Raw genomic sequence first — 9,123 nt, forward strand, 5'->3', positions numbered from 1 at the left:
TTACCTTTTCATGCTTCTCTTGATTCTTGTATTTGAAAGTCAAAATTCAACTCTGCTCTTTTCACTGAGAAAGCTTGAAAGTCCTCTATTTTATTGAAAGTCCATATTTTGCCTTGGAGCATGTTTTGCTGGGTAGGTGATTCTTGGATTTAATCCTAGCTCCGTTGACCTCCAGAATATCATATTCCTAGCCCTTCGATCCCTTAATGTAGAAGCTGTTATATCTTGTGTAATTATAATTGTTTTTCCACAATACTCAAATTGTTTCTTTCTGGCTGCTTGCAGTATTTTCTCCTTGATCTGGGAGCTGTAGAATTTGGCAAAAATATTCCTAGGAGTTTTCTTTCTGGGATCTTTCTCAGGAGGTGATTGGTGGATTCTTTCAATTTCTATTTTACCCTGTGGCTCTAGAATATCAGGGCAGTTCTCCTTGATAATTTCTTGAAAGATGATATCTAGGCGCTTTTTTTGATCATGGCTTTCAGGTAGTCCAATAATTTTTAAATTCTCTCTCCTGGATCTATTTTCCAGGTCAATGGTTTTTCCAATGAGATATTTCACATTGTCTTCCATTTTTTTATTCCTTTGGTTCTGTTTTATAATATCTTGATTTCTCATCAAGTCACTAGCTTCCAATTGCTCCAATCTCATTTTTAAGGTAGTATTTTCTTCAGTGGTCTTTTGGACCTCCTTTTCCATTTGGCTAATTCTGCCTTTCAAGGCATTGTTCTCCGCATTGGCTTTTTAGAACTCTTTTCCCTTTCGAGTTAGTCTATTTTTTAAGGCGTTTTTTTTTCCTTCAGTATATTTTTGGGTCTCCTTTATCAAGTCATTGACTTGTTTTTCATGGTTTTCTCACATCATTCTCATTTTTCCTCCCAATTTTTCCTCTACTTCTCTAACTTGCTTTTCCAAATCCTTTTTGAGCTCTTCCATGGCCTGAGACTAGTTCATGTTTTTCTTGAAGGCTTTCAACTTAGGCTCTTTGACTTTGTTGACTTCTTCGGGCTGTATGTTTTGGTCTTCTTTGTCACCACAGAAAGATTCCAAAGTCTGAGTCTGAATCTGAGTCCATTTTTGTTGCCTAGCCATGTTCCCAGACAAATACTAGACCCTTGACTTTTTTTTTTGTTTGTTTGGGTATGACTGCTTGCAGAATAGAGAGTACTTTGTTCCAAGCTTGAGGGGATGGCTGTTGTTTCCATAGCTATTTCTATACAGCCAGCTCTGCCACACCAGCTCTCCTCCTTCCCCAAGAACCACCAACACCGGACAGGACACAGGTCTTAAACAGGTTCTGCACTCCTGCTCTGATCTGCTACTTGATGCCTTCGGCCAGGTGGGCTTGGGGCCAGAAGCAACTGCAGCTGTAGTTCTGTAGCTGCATCATCCCCGCTGCCCCCAGGGGAGGTGGCCAAACTGTGAACTCACTCTGTTCCCTGCAGCTTTTCCCACTAACCTTCTCTGTTGTCTTTTTTGTTTGTGGGTTGATAAGTCTGGTAACTGCCACAGCTTACTGATTGAGGATGCTAGGGGCTGTTCCACTGGCCTCCCGGTCTGGTAGGTCCAGGCGCTGCTCAAGCTGGGCTCTGCTGCACTCCGCTCCCAGTTCCCTGCGATAGACCTTACCCAGCGACCATCCAGGCTGTCCCGGGCAGGAGCCCTGTTTCCCTCTGCTATTGTATGGTTTCTGCAGTTCTAGAATTTGTTCAGAGCCATTTTTTATAGGTGTTTGGAGGGACCTGGGAGGGGGGGAGCTCAAGCAAGTCACTGCTCTCCAGCTGCCATCTTGGCTCCCACCCCATACCCAAACAAGTAGTTTTCAGAGAAAGAAATCCAACTTCCCAACAACCATACAAAAAAAATGCTCCAAATGTTTATAGTTATAACAATGCAAATTGAAACAACTCTGAGGTTCCACCTCCCAAGAATCCGATTGGCACAGATAACAAAAAATAAAATGAGCTATACTGATGCCATAAGTAAAATAGGAACATTGAAGCAGTGTTAGCGGAGCCATGAAGTGATCTAGCCATTTTAAAAAGCAGTTTAGAAAATTTCCCCCAAAGCCATTAATGTGTGCATGCCCTTTAACCCAGTGATATCACTGCTAGGTCTATACCACAAAGAGATCAATGAAGGAGCAAAAATATTTATATGTATAAAATATTTATAGCAGTTTAGTTGTGGTGGCAAAAAATTGAAAACTGAAAAGGTGACCATCTATTAGTAAATGACTGAATATGAATATATATGACTGTGATGGAATATTTCTTGAATTGTGCTATAAATGGTGTTGAAAGGGATTGTTTCAGAGAAACTTGGGATCAGTTGTATGAACTGATTGAAGGTGAAGTGAGCAGAATCAGAATAACATTTTATACAAAACAGCAATATCGTTAGAACAATCAACTTTGAAAGCCTTAGACATCTGTTTGATGCAATAACCAACCGTAATTCAAGAGGACTCATGATGGAACAGGCCAGTTACCTCCTGATAGAAAGTTGATGAACTCAGCACATTGAGAACTACTGGGGCAAGGGTCATGGCCAATCTAAAAAATTGTTTTATCCATGTTTGTAACAGAGGATTTTGGGGTAGGAAGAGGTGGCAGGAAGCTAAGGCAGATCTTCATTTGAAATACATACGTATATATGTATATGTATATGTATATATATGTATATATATATATACATACAAACATACAAAATTAATGAGAAAATATAAAAAGCCAGAGAAGTAGTTTTAAGAAGAAAATCTCAGAAGGGATAGAAGAAGCAGAGACAGTAAGCTAAGGGCAGAAGGAGCTGCAAGAAGCCAAAGGCTGAAAACAGAAGCCTTTCATTTGAGATAGCTGAATCTTTAGCATCTTCACCGAAAATTTTCTCATTGAAAAAGAACCATTGCTTTGATAATTGTTCAGAAAGTCTGTGGAGCTGCTGACTCCTGCAGGTCAATAAAGAGACTTGAATCCTCATGTTTTGTGAAGAGCTGTTGGGCCTTATTGCTCTTGAATGGCATCTACTGCTGTAGAGAGGGGAAGCCTCTCAGGGAGGAACCTAATCGCCTTCTCACAGCCTCTCCATTGAGAATGGTTTATTAACAAGTATCCATAATTGTTCTAGCAATACATTTCAGGTGGATTTTGAACTTTCATTAGGAAAAATTGCATATTTATTTTCACTGACCACTCACTGATATTTAACATTAACCTCAATTATGAATTTTGGCAACGAACATCATTCTAAGAAAAGGTTCATGTGTTTTATCATAATGCCAAAAAGATTTTTGATGCAGAAAGGGTTAAGAAATCTAAATTAGAGGGAAGAACATGGGGGAAAGATAGACATTGTTTCTGTTTTACTGTGAGTTGTGCTTTACTATGAGAGGAGTTTTTGAGTTGAATGGATAAATTATCTTGTCTTGCTATTTTTGAGTCTGCAAGTTCCCCAGATTAGAGGAACTTCTTGTCACTGAAAGCAAAAAATATTTTTTCTTACTGCCCTGTTATGTGTGACTGGGGGCAAACATAGACCAGATCCTTAAACTCTTAAATATAATATTACAGCCTCCACTGCTTTTAGAATTCCCATTCTTTAGCTAGATTCTGGAATCACATAGCCTAAGAACTATCACCTCCCTCCTCTAACCAGGAAACCAAGGTTCAGGAACTTTCCTCTGGAGTCATGTAGGCAAGCATATTTCTATCTTTCCGATGTCCTCAATTAAAATTCCTTTTCATGGACCAGTGTAAGGAGGGATGCTTCCTGATAAGAATCCTTTCTCCAAAAAGTCAAAGACAACCACACTTTGCAAAAGACATACCTACAAAGACTTAATAAGGTATCTATTGTCCTCTCAAGAAGTTACCAAGAGGTATGTACACCCGATTTGGGAAAATGTTCATCAAATACAAAATAAAAAGTTTTTCTCCCATATAAGTTCATTAGGTTGATCAGGTAGTAATCTACTGATAAAATCCCTTACACTAGGATTATAGATTTTGTCAAATGCCTTGCTAATAACCAAAGAAAAACAATTATCTTGTTTTATTTTCTCTTTGAATAAGTTTTTATTAATAACTTCTGTTTTTTATATAATTATAGTTCTTCCCAATATCACTACACACCTCTTGAGAGAACCATCTTATGTAAGAAAGTGTTTTTAAAGACAAAAAAAGCAGAAGAAGAGGAAAAAGTCAACACAACTAATTAATAAATTGAAAAAGTCCAAAAAGATTTAGAAAGAGTCTGTTGTGGTTCCATGTTCTCAAACTCAACAGAATCCTCTGTCTTGCCACGTGTCATGATTTTATTATTTTTTTCTTGTAGTATTGATTTCATTTGCTACATCTGGAGGTCTTATTTTCCTTTATTGTTAACGTTTTCCTTTTTGATTTATCCATTTATGTTTGAGGTGTTTCAGATTTCTTCTCCATGAGAACTTTTATAATTTTAGTATTTTTCTTCTTATTTTCTCCTGTTGCTCACTTTCTTACTCTCTCCCCTCTGAAGGTGATTTTCTTAGGACCTACATCTGAAAGCATCACAGCTTCCTCCCACCCTGGGCAATTCACAGTTCACCAACTTAGGTCTCTACCATAAATGACTTTTGAGGTGACAGAAGTAGCCTTTGTGGAATGTTGGGTTCTTTTCTTCAGGCTTGATAGAATGTCACACAGCCTACGCAGCACCCCACTCCCAACACACATTGTCTTTTCCCATTCCCTGTATTCCACAGTTCTCTGGCTCTCAGTACAGAGCATTTCTATACTAATGCTACTGCAGTGGGGGTTAATTTCTGTCAGTTGGAGTTTTGACCTTTGTGGTATTGGAGAATGGAGTTGTATTCTATTTCAAACCCACACACATGTCCTCCTTTGTTCCCTTGGTTTTCTCTGCCCTCCTATAGGGATCTTTTGTAGCATAGGAAAATGTCATGGCACAGGCTACAGAGGCCCAAGCAAAATTCCACACCTTGGAGCCTGTATCTCCTTAGCACCAGAAACAAGCAGAGGGGACTGGAATGTGGGATTCAGTTTTGGTGCAAATCCATAAGATGTCAACCTAGTCACTGGTAGCATGGTGGAGAACAGGGCACTGGTTGAGCTTGAGTTGGGCCTTAGTTCACTGGTTTTTTAAAGTTTCTTTTGAGTTACTTGTGCTTTAGATCGTGGAAGTAGCTAAAGTTGGTTTATCTGTAGAGCATAATTTCAATTTTGGAGAATTCTGATAGTTTGTGAAGATCAGAGAAAATGTCAGTCTTCCATCTTTGTTGGTCATGGGCTATTATCCTTAAGGTCATGATTATCAATGGAGGTGGAAGGTTCCTGTAAGAAGTGTTCCATAAGCATAGTCTGGGTGCAGTGGGTGCTCCAGGCTTTTTATTATTGATTACCAATTCAGATTCATTTACTCAAGTAGCCTGGGGTAAGGGAGGACTGATACCTGTGGTGTCATGTTCTGCTTTCCTCCTTTGGTGTCCACCTGTTACACTCAACTCTCACCTGTGGCTCCAAAAACCTGTGGCATGAGCAGCGGCCACACTCTGATAAGCCGTTTTGGCAGACTGCTAATCCAGGTTGAGGGTAACCAAGGGGTCTCAAACCCATTGCCGAGTTAGTGGGGTATTTACCCCAAATATGTGAAAACTGCCCCTGGAGGAATGGGCAGATGAGAACAATTTGTTTCAATGGCCATGAAGGCAGCTAAAGCAGGCACTGTGGAGCACTTGGAGCTTGTTTAGACATTGAAGACGCCAAGGTCATCCCCTGCATCTTGAGCCATTCCCAGTTGTCCTGATTCTGTCCTGCCACTGGACTGTGATACCTCTGGTGGAGAGAGTGAGGCCGACGACTTTGTGCAGCTCTGCCTCACTTAAATCCAACTTACGCACAAATCAAAGACAAACCATTAGACTTGGAGTCAGGAAGACCTATCCTGCTCTTGGCACTTACTTAGCTATGTGACTCTGGGCAATCACTTAACTGCTTTCAGTCTCAGCTTCTGAGTCTAACTTATAGAATACTTAATATCAATAACAATAGCTAAGATGTTGTAGCACTTTAGGAAAGCATTGTATAAGTGTTGTTTCATTTGATCTTTGCAACAATCCTAGGAGGCAGCTACAATTATTAGCCCCATTTTACAGATGAAGAAACTGAGGCAGAAAGCATCTAAATGAATTGCCCAGAGTCATCCTTATTTTAGACTAGATTTAAACTCAGGACTTTCTGACTTGGTTCAGAACACTGAACCCAAATTCTCATTTAGAAACTGGGGGACTCAATGAATTTCAACAAACATTTAATGTACAAGTGCTATGAGAACAGCCCTGTATTTCACACCAAGGACATGCAGAAATTTAAAATAAAAACATAGTCTAGACATGTTGAAAAGTTATACCAATACATAAATCCAAATTTTAAAAAGCCACAGAAGTAAGAGTATTTGTAAGTTGAAGGAAGGAGCGTTCAATAAAATATCTAATTCAATTTTTGCAGAGAAGGCAGTGAAATGCAGATTCAGTGGTACATACAAGCATTAGCAACAATATAATCTTCTGATTCCATGAATAGTCATTATGTTAGTTAGCTTTATATAGTGCTTGGTATTTTGTAAAGTAGTTTACAGATACTATTTAATTAATTTTTATATAACATGTTACTTTAACATATTAATTTAGTCCTCAAAAATTTTGTGAGGTAGGTGCCATTTCTAATCCTCATTTTAGAGATGAAGACACTGAGGCACAAGAAGTTATGTTGCTTGACTCAGGACACACAGGTAGTAAGAATCTCATGCATGATTGAACTTAGGTCTTCCTGACTCTAAGTCTCCTGCTCCATCCACTGCAACATCTTGTTGTTAATGGTTCAGTGGATGGCAGGAAGTCTTCACTAGATTGTCTAGGCATCTGTGCTGGCCTTGAGCCTATTTTATCACTGGTTTGGATAAAGGTCATAGAATCTTCAGATTACACACAAAGCTGCCGAGGATAACTAACTCACTGGTTGAAAATAGACAAACCCAAAAAGATTTTGACAGTTCATACCATTGGGCTGAATCTTCTAAGAAGAAATTCAGTAGGGATAAATGTAAATTCTTATATGTGGGTACAAAATTTTAACTTTCCAGGTACAAGATAAGAGAATCATAAATAGATAGCAGAAGGTCTGACAAAAAGACCTTAAGGTATTATTGGATTACAAACACAATATGAATTGACTGATAAGATGTGGCAACTGTAAGGGCTCTCTGTCCTCCCCTGTCATCTGACATTAACACAAATATTATGTTTCATTCTGGACCATGGTTCCAGAAGGACATTGACAAGTTGGAGAGCATGCAGAGAAGAACAAGCAAGATGGTAAAAGACCTTGAATCCATGTCATACTGGGACTGATGGATGGAACTGGGTATTTTTTGCCTGTTGAAAGGAAGACTCAATGGGACACAATGGCCATTTTAAGGTATTTGAGTGAGTGACATATGGAAGAGAGGTTAGACTTGGTCTATTTGAGCCTATAGCAAAGCATGAGGGGTCACCAGAGGCAAAGGGTGGATGTTGTGAAGAGGCACATTTAGTCTTGATGTTAGGAAAAATTTCCATCTAATTAAAACTGTCCCAAAGTGGAATGGGTGGCCATTCTACCCATTAGACTGTCCATTAGAAAGTCTAGGTAGGCTGTCCATTAGAAAGCTTCAAGCATAAAAGGAAAGAAGTTTTATTGGATATGTTATAGAAGGGTTTACTCTTTTCAGGGATGGGATAGTTTCTGAGGTCTCTTCCAAATCCAAAATTCTGTGATTCTCTGATACCGAATGAATGAAGTCACCAATAGAGAGAGCATAGGGGGAGATTTTTGTTGCTGGTCATTCTTCCTTATGGAAGAGGACCAACTACATCAAGAGGATGACATCTTGACTTGCATATGAATTGGATTTAAGTGAGACACAGCTATGCAAAGTCATCAGCCTCACCCCCTCTTCCATAGTCATCTGAATCCAATGGCAAGCCATAGGTCAAGATGACTGGTAATGGCTCTAGATGCAGTGGGGGACCTTGGCCTTTTTAAAATAAGGTCATTCCCAGGTCTTGGTTTTCATAGAGGGAGAAGGTTGGTCGGCCCTCCCTTACACAATCCCCCATACCTGGAATGCACTCCTTTCTCACCTCCAACTCATAGAATTCCTTACCTACTGCCAGATGAAATTGGACACCACCTTCTACATGAAGCTTTTCCTGATTTTTCCTAAATTCTACTGCCCACCCTCTCTAAACTACCTTGTATTTATTCTATATATTCTGAAATATGTACTTTTTTGTAGAATGTAAGTTTCTTGAGATCAGGGACTGATTCAATTTTGTCTTTGTATCTTAGCATACTGCCAAGTACACAGAAAGTGTCTAATAAATTGTTTTTGACTGGCTGTCTTCATATCCTTCCCACAGTATAGCTGCTGAAACTGAGTCTATGAATTTTCTTTTGTAATAACCTCACTTCCCCACTTTTCTTTAGGGTATGGTTCCTTGTATTAAGACAGCAGCCTCCCTTAGTTACCCCTTAAGGAATAGGGTTAAGAAATATTTCCACATATGTAAATATGAGACCTTTAAAAACTTGAGTGACTGGTTTTCTTTTGTTGTCCAGAAATTTGGCAACAGAAAGAAACAAGATTTGTATGGTAATAAGGCATGACCCCATTAGAAGAAGTCACACCTAGCATTCACATCTAAAGACAATATAAGGATGGTAAAGATCATTAGTGTCAAACTCAAAAAGCAATAGAGCCTGCTAAAATGTGCCTACAGATCCCTGTGGATCATGTATTGACTAAGAAAATCACATACTAATACTATCTATGTTTTATTATATTTTTATTTATTTTATTAACTGTTTCCCAATTACCTTTAAGTTTGATTCAGGCCATATTTGGGAGTATTATGGGATATATGTACTCTATAGGAGACATGTTTAATATCTCTGGTCAATACCTGCCTAGAGAACTAAATGAGTCACCAGCACTAAAATTAGATATATAATTGGCAGAACAGGCTACATTTGTACACTCAGAACTGGAAGGGATGTCAGAAGTTATCTAATCCAACATATACCTAAG

This window comes from Trichosurus vulpecula, chromosome 1 (genome assembly GCF_011100635.1).
Source record: "Trichosurus vulpecula isolate mTriVul1 chromosome 1, mTriVul1.pri, whole genome shotgun sequence".
Lineage (NCBI taxonomy): Eukaryota > Metazoa > Chordata > Mammalia > Diprotodontia > Phalangeridae > Trichosurus > Trichosurus vulpecula.